The sequence below is a fragment of the Ovis canadensis genome, chromosome 12 (assembly GCF_042477335.2).
Source record: "Ovis canadensis isolate MfBH-ARS-UI-01 breed Bighorn chromosome 12, ARS-UI_OviCan_v2, whole genome shotgun sequence".
In the NCBI taxonomy this organism is placed as follows: Eukaryota; Metazoa; Chordata; class Mammalia; order Artiodactyla; family Bovidae; genus Ovis; species Ovis canadensis.
The window spans coordinates 53,351,900-53,369,457 of record NC_091256.1 but is presented as its reverse complement, the minus strand read 5'-3'; the positions used below and the strand labels follow the sequence as shown (position 1 = coordinate 53,369,457).

At 54.1% G+C, this 17,558-nt stretch overlaps 1 protein-coding gene across 1 annotated transcript in view; it reads right to left on the bottom strand.

Moving 5' to 3' along the window:
* The window catches only part of CASZ1 (castor zinc finger 1), a 153,170-nt gene that overhangs the window by 102,021 nt on the left and 33,591 nt on the right, over window positions 1–17,558 (bottom strand). The gene's annotated exons all lie outside the window — the stretch shown is intronic.

Genomic DNA, 17,558 nt, shown 5'->3' with positions numbered 1-17,558 from the left:
AGCAGAAGCCCCATTCCAGGGGAGTGCTCAAAGGAAAAAGCAAAGACAAGAAGAGAGAAGACTGGCTGGTGTGGGTCCCGAGGCTGGGAATGGGTGGAGGGAGAACAGGGCAGACGGGAGGGCTTGGGGTGATGGAGGGGGCTTTGTATACATGTTTCTCCAGCGAAAATGCAAAGGCAGGAGAGGGGAGCGGTGCTGGGCTGGCATGATGGGGCCCGTTGAGCAGAGCCCACGGTGGAAAAAAGAGATTTAGATATTTACGGCAAATAACATTTGTTGGTGCCAAACTCCTGGTTTTATTGTCGGGGGAGAAAACAAACCCAACCACCGAAACTCGTCCTCAACCGAGAATCCACACAGAGGCAAGTGATTTCCCCATCAAACCAGTTTTATTGGATATAAATATCTAATTATTCGTAGCAGGCCCTGGAATGCCAGACATTTTGCAGCTTTTATAACATGTGTAGGAGTCTTTATAAATGACATATACACACATATACACACACACACATATATATAGTTATATATTAACAAACCTGATTTGAATTTCATCCGAATTATTTTTTGCTTAGTGGGTAGTTTTTTTTTTTACAAATCCAGAAAAGCTACAATGTTTTCAGTGCTGCTCACACTTTCTTTGTGCAGGGGGCATTTTATGAGCCCTAACATGCCTGACCCAGAAAGCTCTGGGGAAAGAGACCCCCGTACCACTTTGCCGTGACCTACACGTCCTTCCCTCTGCCCCCCACGGCCACTGGGCACTTCAGCAGTGCACACTCACTTGCTCACAGCACTTTACAACCACAGGACCCATGGCTGCAAGTCAATACCTCACACATGACACAAACATGAGGTCCCAAGCAGACAAACAGAAGTATTGACTTTTCTAACGTAAAGCACACATCCCATGTGTCAGCCTTCCATCCACAAGCTGTGGATGACGACAGAGTGCTGGGCAGAGGGGGCAGGAAGGGGGGAGGGGGAGGAGGAGGGAGGGGAAGTTGTCTTATGGGGAATAATGTGGATCAGCCTGTCATCTGGAGACCCATCTTCATCTAGAATTAATGCACTAAAGTTCTTTTGTTTTTCCTCTAAATGGTTTTAAAGAGACAGTGGATTCTCGTCCCGGACATGGGGGGCTCAGTGTACAGCTGGTCCAGCCTCCAGGAAGGGAATGGGTGGCTGATTCTAGCCAAGCAGAGTGCATTATCATCCCATCCCTGCCCCGGCCCTAACCTGCTGCCGCTGTGTTTTCTCCCAATTACTCTCCATGAAAAGAAGTTTAAAAGTCTCTGGCTTTCGGGGCCCCTGACCCAAAGGTTGTTATACAGAGTGAAGAACTCCAAAGCCCTTGGCTAGGCAGAATGAAGGGCAGGAGAAGAGGAGCAGGTGTGCGAGGACTCGAAGATCTCTGAGCAAGATGTTTTGTGCGGGCTGTGGGTTGGGGCTGGCAGCAGCCCCCTAGAGGAGTGCTAACAGGGGCATGCAGTGAGCACCACAAAGGTCACTGTTCCCCAAACAGGAGCCCCCAGGCCGCTGAAGCCGAGGACACAGGGGTGGGGGCTGGGGGAGAGGAGTTTGGAACCAGAGAATCCAGGGGGAACCCTGGCGGGGGGTGGGAATCTGGATCCAGGGAAGCTGTCCAGTGAGGTCTGAGGGTTGAAGGACTCCAGTTAGACTGATACCTGAGGCCTGGGGAGACTCTAGCCAGGGGGTGGCTGTCCGCAGGAGAAGGAAAACCCACCACATCTCCAAACGCCCCCGACTCAGACCTACAGATTCACAGGGAGCAAGGGCTGGCGATGAAGGAGGGCTCTGGGCCTCTCCCGAGAAGCTCCTAAGAATGCCCACACATCCTCTGCTCAGAGACCCGCACTCAGGGGGATGGGCTGGGGGCCGGGGGAGCTGAGAACAAACAGCGGCAACAGGAACAGAGTTGAGCCATTTCAATTATTCATATGCCAGATGGATTCTTTTCCTGCCTTTTTTTTTTTCCTATAAAAATAAGGAGGGAGGGAGTAGGTCTTACGACAATCTCCAAAATGAGGGGAAGCAGGGGCAGAGGGGAAAAAAATAGAAATCAGAAGCCCTCCCCCCAGTTCATACCCCCACCCCCCACCCCTGCCCTGGAGATCCTTGATCTCTGGACAAGAGGGCAGGAGGGAGAGAATGCCTTCTTTTGGGCAGGGACCAGAGGTGTCATTCAGTTTCTCTATGAGCAGGGAGCAAGAAGCAAGGAAAACTGTTGAAGAAAGGGAGGGTGAAAGAGAGAGAGAATCATGGAGCCTGGTGGGGCGGGTGGGGGGGGCAGGCAGAAGGGGGTTCCGACCTTCTGTGAAGGATATAAAAAATCCAGCCGCCTCAGGGGACACCCAACTATCTAGCATATTGCTGTTAAAATGTCTGCAAAATTTAATACACTTGGCATGCCATCTAATCAGTCCTTGGAAACTCAGGCCCTCACTCCCTCCTGTGATCAGACCGCCGCACAACTTCCGCCTCTGGGATTCCCACCCCCAGCCTGTCCCCCCATCTTACAGAAAGCTGATCCCCCCTCATCAACACAGCTGCTGCGGCTTTTAGGACACATCTCATCCTGAAGTTCACCCAAGGTCCAGAATCCAGAAGGTTCCCTAAGAAGCAGGTTTCCATTCTCAGTAGGGAGAGCCAAGGGTGGGGTGTGAGCTCCAGGACTTGGGTACCCAGGCTTCTCCTTCTCAGCGGGAGAGACAAAGGGCGCCGGGCAGGCATGTACTGACAAGGTCCGTGGTCCCAAGACAGGCAGGCAAAGGCTGCTCCTTGCAGGGGAGCCAGTGAGAGCCTGACAGCTCTTTTTAAATAGCCGCCCGGCACACAGAGCTGAAACCTCACCAGGACGCAGACACACACCTGTGTACACGTGGACGCATGCCCAGCCATGTGCTCTACCAACCCACCCATTCCTAGGAAACTTCTGTGAACCCCGCAAGATTCCGAGGCTTACTCCAAGTCCCCAGCAGCCGGCTAGAAGTTCCCAGATTAGACCACGGATGGTTGCCTGACCTGCCACCCCAAGTACAGCCATCAGAGTCTACAAGACCTGCATACTTCAGCAGCCACCACTCAGTTCACCTGGACCTTGTAGAGCTCATGAATGACACTGTCTGGGACTGATCTCCCCAAAGCTGCACACTCCGCCCAAAGAAAGAGAGTGCTTGTCAAGTCTTCTTTGTCCATCAAAAAAAAAAAAAAAAATTCTTCACCTTTGATTGACCTAAACCTCAGGTAGTCTTCAATAGGCCTGGACCCTAAGAGGTTTGTTACTGTTGTCTTTTAGTTGCTACGTCGTATCTGACTCTTTGCGACTTCATGGACTCTAGCCAGACAGGCTCCTGTCCATGGGATTTCCCAGGCAAGAATACTGGAGTGGGTTGCCATTTCCTCCTCCAGGGGACCTGTCTGACCCAGGGATCAAACCCACATCTTCTGCACGGGCAGGTGGATTCTTTACTGCTGAGCCACCAGGGAAGCCCCCTAAGAGGCTTAGGGAACCCTAAAAAGCTCAAGGCATGCTAAGGTACTGTGAGTGCTTTCTCATAAGATGGGGGGGGGGTTGGTGGGACAGGCCAAGACTGGGGAGGACCCGAGCCTCTGTTCACAGGGAAAAACTGCAGTGGCCAGGGACACAGCGCAGGCGCCTCCTACCTAACTTCCCTGCCCCTCACCACACAGGTGGGAAAAGAGGCAAACAGGTGAAGGAGATTCAAGGGGGTACGGTCACACAGGGCCCCATGCTCAGAAGCGCACGGGGGTTCAATGTCCTCCCTGCAGTTGCCATTATACAATCCTTAATAATTTTATTATTATTATTATTTTGGCTGTGCTGGGTCTTTGTTGTCGTGCATGGGCTTTCTCTAGTTGCATTGAGTTGGGACTCCTCCTTGAGGTGCTTGGGCTTCTCATTGTGGTGGCTTCCCTTGTTGTGGAGCACAAGCTCTAGGTGCATGGGCTTCGGTAGTTGCACCATGCGGGCTCGGTAATTGCAGCTTGTGGGCTCTAGAGCACAGGCTCAGCAGTTTTGGTGCACAGGCTTAGCTGCTCCGCGGCATGTGGGATTTTCCCAGACTAGGGATCAAACCTGTGTCCCCCACATTGGCAGGTGGATTCCTACCCACTGCACCATCAGGGAAGTCCTCTTAATAAATTTAGAACGAGGGGTCCTGCATTTTCATTTTGATCAAGGTTCCCCCCTCCCCAATTATGAAGCTGGTCCTGGGTGTGGGCTTTAGAAGATCAGAGGACCTGGGATTCAAGCCCAAGGCTCTATTCCCCATAAGTTGAGTGACATCAGAAAAGCCACTAATTATCTCTGGCTGCAGGGAGCCTCATCTATAAAGTGGGGTGATCATACCACTCTTGGGGTGGCCAGGAGGACCACGAGAAGTAAAGTGGGGAGAGAGCTTTGGAAACACAATTATAGGTTCCTATTCAAATGCATGTTGTGCTGACCAGCGGGGGAAGTGAGGCCTGTTTGCATTGGTGGTGGCTTCCCCCACCCAGGAATGACCTACTCCATGTGGTAAGAGGTCTCCTTCCAGAGCAGTGTGGCAGGGAGGCCTCTGGCAGGCCTGACCTGGCTGGCCCCATTTACAGGTGAAGAAACTGGGACAGCTGATCTGCCTGTTGTTACAAAGCTGCCTCAGGCAGAGAGACGCAGAGGACATACTGTTCCCACTGTCCAGGCTTGGCCTTGGCCTTGGTCACGGGACACTTGAGATGGGGACAGTAAGAAGGAAGAGCAGGATTTGGGAAAGAGGAAGGAAAGACCTTTTTACACTACATCACACACACACATGCGCGCGCGCGCGCACGTACATATACACATACAGACGGCAAAATTAAAGCTGAGAACTTGGCTAAAAGGAAAAATCCTACCCTTGTTCCATCGAAACTTATTTTAGGGCAGGAGGTAATTGCCAAGGACCCAAATAAAAAGCCAACCACAGGCTGTAAATGGCTCCAAGTCTTTAATTAGACCCCAGGAAAAAATAGTGGTGAAAAGAAAATGAAAGTAGGCGAAGGCTCCCGAGGAAGGAACAGGCATGTGGCCCCCCCATCCCAAGTCCAGTGGCTTCGCATGAAGGCTACCCTTGCCTATGGCGGGCATCAGAGTGCCTCCTGCACAGGCAGGTGCTGCCCGCTGTGGAGACAGGCACGGAGCCAAGGCAGCAGTGTACACCCTGGGCAAGGGCAGCCTGGTCCTGGGGCCTTCTCCCAGGACTTCCCTACACCACAGCCCACAGGGGCTGGCCTGGGGTCGGAGTGCCATGGGTCGAGCGGAAGGTGAGCTGTTTCTACGAGCCCAGAAATCGAGGGAGCATGGAAAGGAGAAAGCTTTGGGTCTGGGGTGGCCTCTGACTCACTCAAAGATCTGCCCATCTGGCCACAAGGCCCATCTCTTTGGCCACTGACCAATATTCCTGCTGAGCATGTCCCCATCCCTGGAGCTGTCTCCAACCCCTCTCCCGGGCCCATGTGGAATTGGGAGCTCTGAGATCCTGCAAAGTAGGTTTTTCCCTTCAGGGACCTCCCCCGTCACTGGGGCGCACTCAGAAATCCTCTGGGTGACAAGTGTCACGTGACAGAAAACCCCCAGCCACTGTTCCATCTCACCAAGACAAGGAAAGCTCACACAGGCCCTTCAGGGATCTGAAGGCTGCTCCACGATCCTCTCCCCAGTCCCTGTCCAGCCTCTGGCCTTGGGAAAACACAGGCGACCTGGGACTAAGGGTGGCACTGGGAAGAAAAGGTTAAGCTGTGCTTGGTAAGGTGGGGGCCTACAGACGGTGGATGTCCATACTCTCATACCAACAGGACAACCCAGTGGGCCAATCAAATGCCACAGGTGGGGGGAACTTGCCAGGTGCCGAGAAGCACATGCCAGACATGATACAGGCAGTGGCCTCCAGTGATGTTAAAACAATGATCAGGTCCTAACGACATAAGGCAGGCATTGCCCCCACAGCAGGGGGAAGGGCTCAGAGGTGGAACACGGCCCAGCCTGTCCAAAGGACGGAGTGGAAGCTGCCGTACCGGTCCCTTCTCACACTCTGCCTTCTCATGGTGGAAAGATGGTGAGGTGGGCTCACAAACAAAGCCCAGCACACTACAAGTGGGCATGTCCCAGCAGGGGAGAGGGAAATCATGCCTGACTACAGCTGGCATCAGTGGCAGCAGGGGCAACCATGCTGAAGACCCCCATTCTGCTCCCCATAGCTGCCCAGAACCAGAGCTGTCCCACTCGACTCCCCTTCCAGAACAGACTCTCCTCTGCTCCGCTCTTGCTAAGCCTAGCACAGGAGGACATGCTCCAGCACCCTCCGGCCCCCTTGCTCGAGTGGACTGGCCTCCCAGCCAGAGTGGCAGGCCATGCCCTGCTGTCTACACAATATTCTTCAGCTGTTTCCTTTCCTGTTTCTGAGACAGCACTTTAGCAACCACAGATGAAGAGCAGGTCTACTAGCCATAAGGGGGCAGATACCCCTCACACAGTGGGCTTCCCTGGTGGTTCAGTAGTAAAAGAATCTGCCTGTGATACAGGAGACACAGGTTCCATACCTAGGTTGGGAAGATCCCCTGGAGAAGGAAATGGCAACCCACTTCAGTATTCTTGGGTGAGAAATCCCATGGACAGAGGAGCCTGGCAGGCTACAGTTAATGGGGTCTCAAAAGAGTGGGACACGACTTAGAGACTAAACAACAACCCTTCATTCAGCATCTAAAGGTCCCAGGCCCTGTCACAGGCACTTGAGACATAGCATTCTTGCAAAGAAGGTAGTACTGTGCCCATTTTACAGAAGAGGAGGCTGAGGCTAAGTGTGGCGAAGTGATGGCTGCAAATGTACAGGATGGTGAGCAGGACTGCAGCTCAGGTCGGCCAGGTTCCAAAGTCTGTTTCTGTCCATCATACCTTTCTCCCAGCTAGTTCTCCCATCTGATCACAACATCTAAGCAGGACAGGCCTAGCTGACCTCTTCCTGCCTCTTACCTCCTGTACAGGTTGCTGGTTTAATGCCTGCAAAGCGTGATGAAGGTAACAAACATGACCCCATTCCCAGCCACCCACCATGCCCTGCTGTGATGGCCAAGGCCTGGATGGCCAGAGCAAGCTGGAAGGACTTCCCAGGAGGAGAAGCAGGTGTGAATCCGAGGCAGTCCCCAGATCACCATGTCAATTAGAAGAGGCCTCCCTGCTGGCTCCCCTCCCACTTGCTTTCCTCCATGGGGGTGGGGTGGGTGGGGTGGGGGTGGTCAGGCTTCTATCCATAAGGATGAGAAGTGGAATTCCTCTTGGATGAGGAGGCCTATGGTTACTGCTCCCCAACTTCCTCCCCAGCTTGGGAATGGGTTGAGAGCAGCAGCCCAGGCCCCTGGCAGAGGCAGCAGGAGTCTTGCTAATTAATTAGCCTTCCATCTTCCTCAAGTGCTCACCAGACACAACCAGATGGTCCCCGCAATGCGCCCTCTACTGCCACCCTCCCTTGGAAGCACATCTTCCTCTCACGCCCCTCTCCCCACCCCCCCACCCCCGCATCTTTCCCTTGTAAACCCCGAGAGAATCCCTCCCTCTCCATCTCTGCCAGGCCTGGGCCCAAACAGCCCCCAAAGGGCAGGGAGGACAATGACAACCCTGGTTTAGGTTTGCAGGTCTGAGAGTTCTAGGTGGGGCCAAAGTTCAGGCAGGTTGCAGTTTCTCCTCCTGCCTCCAGACAGTTCAGTCAGGGAGCTGGGGTGGGTGGGGTGGGGGTGGGGGGGACCCAGGGCTGAGTCTGCCATTATTCCTTGGAAGATTTAAGAGATGGCCCTACATCCAAGAAACTCCGGCTTATAATCCCAAACAGGAGAATGGATACAAGTATATATATGGCTAAGTCCCTTCGCTGATCACCTGAAACTATCACAACACTGTTAATTGGCTATACTCCAATATCTCTGTCCTGGACAGAGGAGCCTAGAGGACTAGAGTCTATGGGGTCACAAAGAGTCAGACACAACTGAAGCAACTTAGCACGCAATGCAAAATAAAAGTTAAAAAAAAATACTAAAACCCCAAACAAACAAGGCCTGGCTGGTACCCCCTCCTCCCGCAGGAGGGCACCACATAGAAGCTACAGACAGAGGATGAGATGGCTGGATAGCATCATGGACTCAGTGGACATGAATTTGAGCAAACTCTGGGAGATAGTGAAGGACAGAAAAGCCTGGCATGTTGCAGTCCTTGAGGTTGCAAAGGGGTGGACATGACTGAGCAACTGAACAACTACAACAAGCAGAAGCAGAAGCCTATTAGGACCTCTTCAGTACCATGGACACCCCATTGGCTCTCTGTTGGCACCTCCAGATCCTTGGAGGGGTATGGCTTGCAAAGTGCACAGCTGTGCCTTCTAGGCAGCCAGGCTGTACAGGGTTACTGGCCCATGCAGTTGTGCTGCATAACAGAGCTGTGTGGTCCTAAAGGCAAGGAGCTGGAGTCAAGCAATCATGGGGCCACAGCTGAGAAGCTCTAGAAGATCCAAGGCCTAGGAGCTGGGACGGACGGCCCCCTGCAACAGGTCCTGCTTTGGGGGAGACTGCACAATGACCAGAGCCCAGCATCACTTGGAAGCCGAAGCCCTGGTGCCAACAGCTGTGTGACATGGCCTCTAGCTGGTGACCCTGCTTCACTTTTCTGGACATCAGTTTTCCCACTTAAAAAATGAGCCTGAGCTGGATGATCCCTCGGGTGGCCAGGAGCTGGTGCATGTGGCGTGACAGGGCAGAAGGCCTGCTCACAGTTGTGTTCAGGACACGTTCACTGGGATCATGACTGTTCTCATTTTCATAAGCATCACTCTTTTTGATTCCAAATATTCTAGGAACCTCCTTTCAGACAGAGTTACAAAGTCATGGGGAAGATCTGAGCTTACAGCCCAGGAAAGCCACATTTCCTGAATTTTTTATGCCCAGAATTAAAACTAAGTGTAATACTGATTTGATTGGAAGCTAGGAGGGGTTTGGTTTGGTTTCCTTGAGCCTGAGTAACCCAGGGCTGGCTCGCTCGGGATCTAAGAGGCACTGACCCCACAGCTACTGGGAGAACATAGACACGTGATAGGCTCCTCCAGGCCCATCTTAGCAGGGGCTGGTCCTTGGGGTGAAAAATCTTTATCTGGGGCTGCAAGGGTTAACGTGGGGCTGGGAGAGGCCAGGCAACACGGAGCACTCCCTGTTTATTAATAAGCTATTTATCACCAGCTTTGCTTTTAATGCCATTTGGGCTTAATGTCGTTAATGAAATATAAATACCCACGCTAACGATGTCGGTCAGAGGCAGCACGGGCAGCAGACGGCTCGCGAAACAGGGCCAAACCGCTGGGCACGCTGGGGAAGAGGCTGAACGCTCGGGAAGCAGAAGAGGTTCCCCCCAGCTCGGCACCCCCAGCCCCTTTCTGCTCCCACCGCAAGACTCCCTAGCTAGTTGTGCCGGGAAAGGCTGGAGGAGGGCTGTCCAGGGCCGGGGGAGGCTCATGATGCTGTTAACTCCTGGAGGACAAGGCAGAGTGAGGGCTCCCACCTCGGGGGCAGTGCCCTGGCATCAGGCCCCGTAGCTGCAGGAGGCTGGACTACCACCAGCTGGCAGCAGGCCCCTCTCGCCACCCTGAGTCCTCTGACCCCAGGGAAGGGAGCCCCGGTGAGAGGGGTCATGAGAGGGAGCATTAGGACTCCATCACGCTTGCCAATAAAGACCACCCCTCCCCACTCCTGGAGTGACATTCCAGATAGCCCAGCCCCCCTGGATGGCACCCCCTTCCTAAGATGCTGGCCAGGGGCTACTTGGCCACCTCCAGGTAAGCTCAGAGAGATGGGTAGATGGATGGGTATTTCTGGTCAGTGCCCCGAGGCCGTGCAACTCGGAGATGGCCCTGCAGGGCAGGCTGTTGTTCCTGACCTCGGGCCTGACCTGGGCTGGCCTCCTTCCCACACAGGGGCCATCCCTCTGGCCTCTGAGCAGATGCCCTTAGCAGATGACCACCTCACCCAGCAAACCCCAGAACACCAGGTCTCGATCTCAGGTGAGGCCACAGACTGCTCCCAGAGGCAGCCTCACCTGGAAGAAGCAGCCCTGGGATTTGCTCCCCAGCCCAGGGATCCTGATGCCTTTGGAAGAAACGTGGACTCCACTCGTCAAGGGCCACCTGGGCCCAAAGAGTGGCTGGAGACTCCGGCCAGTGGCTGCCCTTAGCTCTGTCCTCCTCTCCTGGTACCAAGGCACTGGAGGTCCTTGTGCCACAGCTCCACTCTGCTTGCCAAGCTCCGAAGCAGCCCCCAAGGGTGCTGCCTCTTCTCGAGAGAGCTCCAGGCTGTTTCCGGGAGGGAGCTCTGAAGGCTCTGGCCCCCCACGCTCAGGGTTGCCTGGGGAAATGCAGGACAATCAGCAAGATTTGAATTTCAGATAAACAGCAAATACTGTTTCAGTGTGTGTCCCCAATATTGCATAGAACATACACACACTGAAGATTATTTGCTGTTTATCTGAAATTTCAATTTCACTGGGCATCCTGTATTTTTGTTTGCTACACTGGGCAAGGCTATCATATGGTTACAAACAGTCAGACTGAGCATGCATTCATGCTTGCACCTCACCCCTCAGCAGGTAACACCCGGCCGGTGGGGAGGGTCTCTGGTGGGTGAGCAGGACGGGAGGAGGGGGGCATCGAGGGACAGGAGATGCCTGCCATCTCAGGACAGCCGTCTCCTTTCAAGGAGCTCTGGTCATAACTGTCCCCCGCCCACCCTTTCCCCTCACTGGTTACTACTGCACTGCCCAACGCCATGGCTCACTAGTAGGGGGTCCCTTCTCCCTGCACCCCCCAAAGTCACCTCCATGTCCCCAAGGAGTACAGGGCTCATTTGCTGGGGCCTGGTGGAGCTCAGCTCAGCGGCTAATCCCCTGGGTGGCTCCTGTCAGATTATTAATTAGCTAAAGCGGATTGGTCCTGGAACGACATGCGCTTGGACTTCAGATAAAGCAGGCCAGGGAAGCCAGGCGGGGGGCGGCTTAAAGTGACAAGACCCTGTTTCTGAACTGCTCCCTGAGGTGGGGCTGGTCTGGCAGGCAGGGCCAGGGCAGGGCGATTGCTGACAGCCCCTCTGCCCCCCCTCACTCCTCTGTCCACTCAGGAGAGCATCTCGGAGCAGGTGTCTGTGGACGCACCTGTATCTGGGCGCAGACAGCCCGTGAGAGGAGGAGCCAGCCAGAGTGGATCTTGCTTTTAAAGAGCTTGTGCCTAAGCAGATCATGTCACTCAGAACTCTTCAAAAAGCTTCTTATTCCACTCGGGGCAAGAGCCTGAGTTCTCACAACAGCTTCAAGGACTGCAGGAGCTGGGGGACCCCCGCTCAACTCCCTTGACCACACAGGGCATCTCCCCAACTCCAGCCACACCATGCCTCCCTGCTGTCCTCCAACATGCTAGGGGAGCTCTTGCCTCTGGGAGGCTCACTCACTCATCTCCTTCTGTCCTTGTTGTTGTTGTTTAGACACTAAGTCATGCCTGACTCTTTTGAGAGCCCATGGACTGTAGCCTGCCAGGCTCCTCTGTCCATGGGATTTCCCAGGCAAAAATACTGGAGGGGGTTGCCATTTCCTCCTTCAGGCGATCTTCCCAACCCAGAAATTGAACCCAGGTCTCCCACACTGCAGGCAGATTCTTTACCACTGAGCCACCAGGGAAGCTCCTTTCTGTTCTTACCCAAAAGTCAACTATCCCACTGATGCCTTCCCCAGACGCCACACCTAAAATGACAAACCATCTGCCCACCTCCTCCTGCCACACACACTCCCTATTCTATCCTGCAAACCTGCTTCACTTTTCTCCCAGACACACGTCGCCATCCAATATCTACTCTATTTCTTTATCGCATTTATCATTTGCCTCCCTCCACAAAGATGCAAATGCCACAAGCACAGGAATTCTTGCCTTGTTGGTTCACTGATGCACTTCCAGTCCAGTCTGTAGAGTCATCAAGCATCAGTAATGCTTGAGGAATGGATGAAAAAGAAACAGGAATGGCCAGAGGTTAAAGGTCAGGATCTGGACCGCCACCTCGTCTAGCTCTGAGTTCTATGTGGCTGAGTCCTGGCCAAACCTGGGGGACTCCCCAGTCCCCCATCCCTCCTCCCCCACTCTTTTGGAGCTCACCCTTCCCAGTTCTGCATCACACTAGGTGCTACTTGTACCACAGTCCTAGCATTTCCCCGTAGATGCATTTCTAGGTTCAGGGTCTCCCAGGGATGTCCTGGGGGACCCATCTCCTTGCCACCTGACCCTCCGCTACCAGAAGGGACTGTTACTCTCTCTGCCCTAGAAACAGAACAGGGTGATGACAGCAAGGAGTGGGGGACACCAGGACTCCCAGCTGCTGCCTGGGCCCAGCTCTGATGCCAGCAAACTCTTGGGCCTGGATTGTTTTGACTTGAGTCGGTGAAGCTGAAATATTGAGTCACAGCGGCCCTAAACTTCATTACCAGCTCTCAACACAGATTACTAAGGGAAAAAAGTTGCTTTTAATTGCTTTTTCCGATTAGCATTTCTGGAGAAGAAACTAGTGATTAATTACACCTTCCCTCCCTTCAACCACCCGTGCCGCAGAGGTCCCGACACCAGGCTACCATCTGAAGACTCAGGGTCAGAAAAGCCTCATGCTTCTGAAGGGCCAAGAAATGAAACCAGACTGGGTCATGAGCTGAAAGTGGAGACCATCCTGGGGGCTGATTTAACAGAACAAGCAGCTGATGGTGTGGGGAGGCCCGGGTGGGCCCATCCAAGGGTCCTCCTACGGCTGCCCTATGCCTCAGCATGGTGTCCACTGGGCTGAAGGACTTCCACAAGGACTAGGACCATACCTGGGTGCATTCTAGAATCAGAGAGTCCCAGGAAGCTGGGAGAAGACGAAACTGGGGAGCCTGAAGATCTGCAAGAGAAGACGATGTGATTGGAGCCACTGGGACTCCCCTTGGGTGCAAAACCCACTGTTGCTTCTCCAGTGCCAGTGTGTTCTCCCATGGAGGCTCCAAGGTGACAGGACAGAGGCAGGGTGGAAGTGTCCTCCTCTCATCCACAAGACAGCAACCCCCCAAACCATGGGCCACTCGCTGTCCCTTTTGGAGTGAGCAGATCACTCTGGGTAGGTCCCGGCAGTCAGGCCCTGCTGGCCCTGCTTGATCCCTCTCCCTTTGGGTCAGTGCCTGGTGGAACCCAGGGGCTTCCAACCCTGCTAGGAGGGAGAACAGGAGAAGGAGGCGCAAGGTGGGGGTGTTGGCAACACCGAGCAGAATCCTATAACAGATTAAAAGCCAGAACACTCAGTAACTCTTCCTAAACCATCTCCCCATCATATCTCTGCCCAGCTCCACGGTGTTGTGACCTCGGAGTCCACTCAGCCAGGCTGCCACCTGGGGATGGGGGGGCAGGTGGAGGACATAGGCCCCCACTCCCCTCAGCCAGCACCTCCCTCTCCTGATCCCGCCCCTCCACACTCCCACCCCAGCTGCAGGCTCTGGAGCGGCCAGCCCCACATCAGATCAAAACCCTGGAGGACAGAGTTAGAACTGTCCAGTCCAGTTATGAGTGAAGGCCGTGGATCTAGTGCAGGCCACGGAGGCAGAAAGCAGAAGAGCCTCCCACGCATGCACAGACACACACGGCTGCCCACCCAGACGCACCCGCCCCCAGGGCTCAGCCCGGTGTTTTGATGTCAGCAGACACACCCGGGGAGACTGGCTGACACCCCCTTGGAGCCCGGAGGCACCAGCTGCACGCCTGGGACATCCCCATCACCCGCTGCAAGGCTGCGTCGCCAGCCCGCCCTTCTGCTCTCTCCTGTCACTCCCCCTGGAGGTCAGGCCTCCAGAGTGTTCCTGGAGGGCTGAGCCAGCCCATATGGCTGGGAATATGTTGCCAGCGCGGGCGGGCGCGTCCTCACTGGGGCCCCCGCAGTTGGCTGTGACAGTGTCACATTTGCTCCAGCCAGGCCTCTGGCTGCTGTCTGGGCTACACAGCGACAACTTAGGGGGCTTGTAGATGGTTTGGCTATTACAGCATCACTGCAGGGACTGCCTGTCCTGTCCTGGCCCAGATGATTCCAGGCCCAGGAGAGCGGGGCCTCACGTCAAGGACCCTGGAAAAGCACAATGGTCTAGGTCAAGCCTAAGGAAGGATCTACGGCAATTCACACTGTGAACTGTGGAAAGACTTTCCATGTGGAAAGACAGCTAGGATCTCTATCCATGAGCTGGGGCTGGAGATTAAACTGGCCATTTCTGGAAATGAGGGAGTCTTAGACAAACCCATTTCTCAGCTCTCAAAGCTGATCAACTGAGGTTCTTTGTATCCAGATGCAGAAATAACATTTAAAGCGACAGTGAGAGGACTTACACAAGCTTCTAGACCCAACCTCAGACCCAGCGAAGAATCCATGGGGCAAAGGCACAAAACAAGCTTCCATGCAAAATCTTAAGGCCCCAAGGACAGTAAGCTGGGAAATCTCTGCTGAAATTGGCACCGGATATAAGCAGGCCTCAGACCTTCTCTCCACACGGTGATGACCCAGGGGTGCTAACACACTCCACCAAGCTTTCTTAGCAACCAGCCCAGTGCCCAGAGTGGTGCTTCTCCCCTTGGCACTGTCAGGTGGGGACATGAGAGAGAGGAGATGTAGGGCTACACATCAGGGGCCTGGAATGCCAGAGTCAGCCTGGGATCTTGTCTCTTCTGTGCCTGATCAATCCACCAGCAAGGCCAGTTCACTCTCCTTATAAACACACAGGGCCTCTGCCCTCTTTTCTCCATTTTCCCCTTCTGTCTCAGTCACTTGCAACTGATGTCAAATGGAGGAAAGAAATAAGAACAATGAAATCTGTCTGTGGGATGTTCCCAGGGAAAAGAGAAAGGTTCCACTTGGTTCCTAAAATCACCAAAAGCCCCCTCCCAGAATGTAGCCTGGTTGGCTGAATCAGCTTCTCACTCCAGTGGCTGCAGCAGCCTCGCCTCCTGGTTTCTGCCCTTGCCCCCTCAATCCATGCTTACCAAGGCAGCCCCAGCTTTCTCTTTTAAAACAAAATCAGATCACTTCACCTCCCTGCTTTAAACCCTCTAGCAACTCCCCCATCACCCACACAATAAAGCCCTAACTTCCCCTGGCACAACACAACCCTATAAACCCTGGCCCAGCCCTGTTCACTCCCAGTACTGGGGCCTCTTTCTGTCCACCAAGCACCTTGAGCTCTCAGCCTCAGTTCCTCTAGACTATTTCTCTCCTGCTGAAAATATTCCACCCCTTTTAGGATGGGTTTCCACTTTCAATTCCTCCATCTCGGCTAACTGTCATCTCCTCAAAGGAAGCCCCTGGACTGCCCAGTCACTTCCTACCACCTCATCCTATTTCCATTCCGCACTGAAGACTTTCTTGTCATCCTTTTGGTGTGGGTTTATCTGTTGTCCGCTTACCCAACCAGAACTCCACAAGAGCTGGACTGTCTTGTCACTTTATCCCTAATGATCAGAAGACACCAGGCCCTCCATAAGTGTTGAATAAATATAACCAGATCTTCTGTGGCACAGCCAGAAGTGGGGAGAATCTGAGTCAGACAGGATCAGGTCTGCAGACCAGACCTGAGCACAGACTTGCCAAGCCCACACTCTTGTGTGGTGAGGCAGGACATCTCTGAGACCTCAGGTCACTCAGACTACAGAGGACCCCAGGCTGTGGCCAAAGGGCCGGGTGAGTGAGCAGAGGCTCGGCCACGACATTCCTACTAGGAGCCCTCTGAGTTCCCAAGTTTCATTACCAGGGCCAAGAAGGCCGATGTCAGGATGTAGGAGTCCCCGAGGACTCACAGAGCCCATACCCTATGCCGGGTACAAATCCCAGCTGGCGTGGCCCCTGGGAGTCAACAGTGAGTGGAAACTTCAGAAAGGGAAAAACTAATGGGCATGTTTTGCTGAAGGAAAGATGAAAACAAAAAGCCTGCCACTGAGGACAGAACCACCAAACACTGCCCCCTGGAAAAGGGTCTCCAAAGACACTCTGGCAACTTGCTCACATGCAGGACACAGGCGGCTGGGGAGACCATCCAGAGGCTTGAGGGTGCCTGGGCTTGTCATCCCAAGATCCATGATCATCAAGGAAGCAGAGTTGGACAAGAAAAGCCCAGGAAAGGAGCAGAGACGTATAGGAGTTGGTGCTGACCCAACTGGACAACTGCACAGCCACCAGTCTATGCAGACCGATTGCCATCAGGGAAAAACAGCTGCACACCCTCAGTGTGGATGGACCAGTTCCTAAACACTGGGAAAACGAGTCTCAGCCACACAGTTACTCCACCACAGCAACCAAAGGCCATGCTTACAGCTGATCTGCAAATCTCTAGCCCTCATCCATGGCTTCTGCTGGTTCCCAAGGTGGCATGACCCAAAATGACCAGGCCTGCAGCTCTGGGGACCACTCAAACCTCAAGGAGCACCAAGGCACCCATCTCTGTAAGTACCTCCTCCTTGCAAGTTCAAAGTCTAGAGTTCCAGCACTTGACCACTGCAGGGAGGGGCGGGACACACCTGCCCTTGGCACCCGTGGTGCCTGCCATGCCTGACCCTACAACCAGAGCACAGGTGGGTAAGTCCGGGCTGCCGCCTCCAGTCTGGCACACACAGGAGGAGCAGCCCCCAGGCCTGCCTTCCCAGCCACGCTCCAGGGCCTCAGCCTCAGCCCCCACCCTAAGATGCTGTCCATCAACTTTATCAACCTAAGCCCTCTGGGCTGGTCCCTTCAGATCGTAAGAGAATACTGGCTAATGATCAGTAGGTAGTAAGTTACCTGCTTTGTATCAATCCTCCCCTCTATGGGCATTCCAGGTGGTGTAGTGGTAAAGAATCCGCCCGCCAATGCAGAAGACGCAAGAGACACAGGTTCGATTCCTGGGTCAGGAAGAGCCCCTGGAGTAGGAAATGGCAGCCCATTCCAGTATTATTGCCTGGAAAATTCCATGGACAGAGGAGCCTGGCGGTCCATGGGGTTGCAGAGTCGGACATGACTGAGCACACGCACATGCATCCACCTTATGATCTGCCACATTTGACACCTGCAGGCAAATATCTGACAGTACCAGCCCCATAGGCTACCCATCCCAGGTGGAGGCACCTGTCTTAAGCATGGGGCTAACTTCCAAGCTGGGTTCAAAAGATACCTGCATCCTCTTCTCTAAGGTGGGTCCTGCCTGGGCTGGAGGGCCACCAGGAGAGCCCCAACAAGTCACACCTGAGCTCAGAGCAGAGCCAGAGCTGCTGGATACACAGATGGGTTGGACCTACCGTTCCCAGAGATGATGTTCAGAAATGACCCGTCAGGTGGCTCCAGGAGCCATGCTTGCCACAGGCCTCACCTGGAGTACCTGCACGCTGCCAGCACCACCCGATGTCATACAGTGGTAATGCTGGGAGGATTCTTCAAGGTCAGTGAGGCCCACCTCTTTATTTCACTCA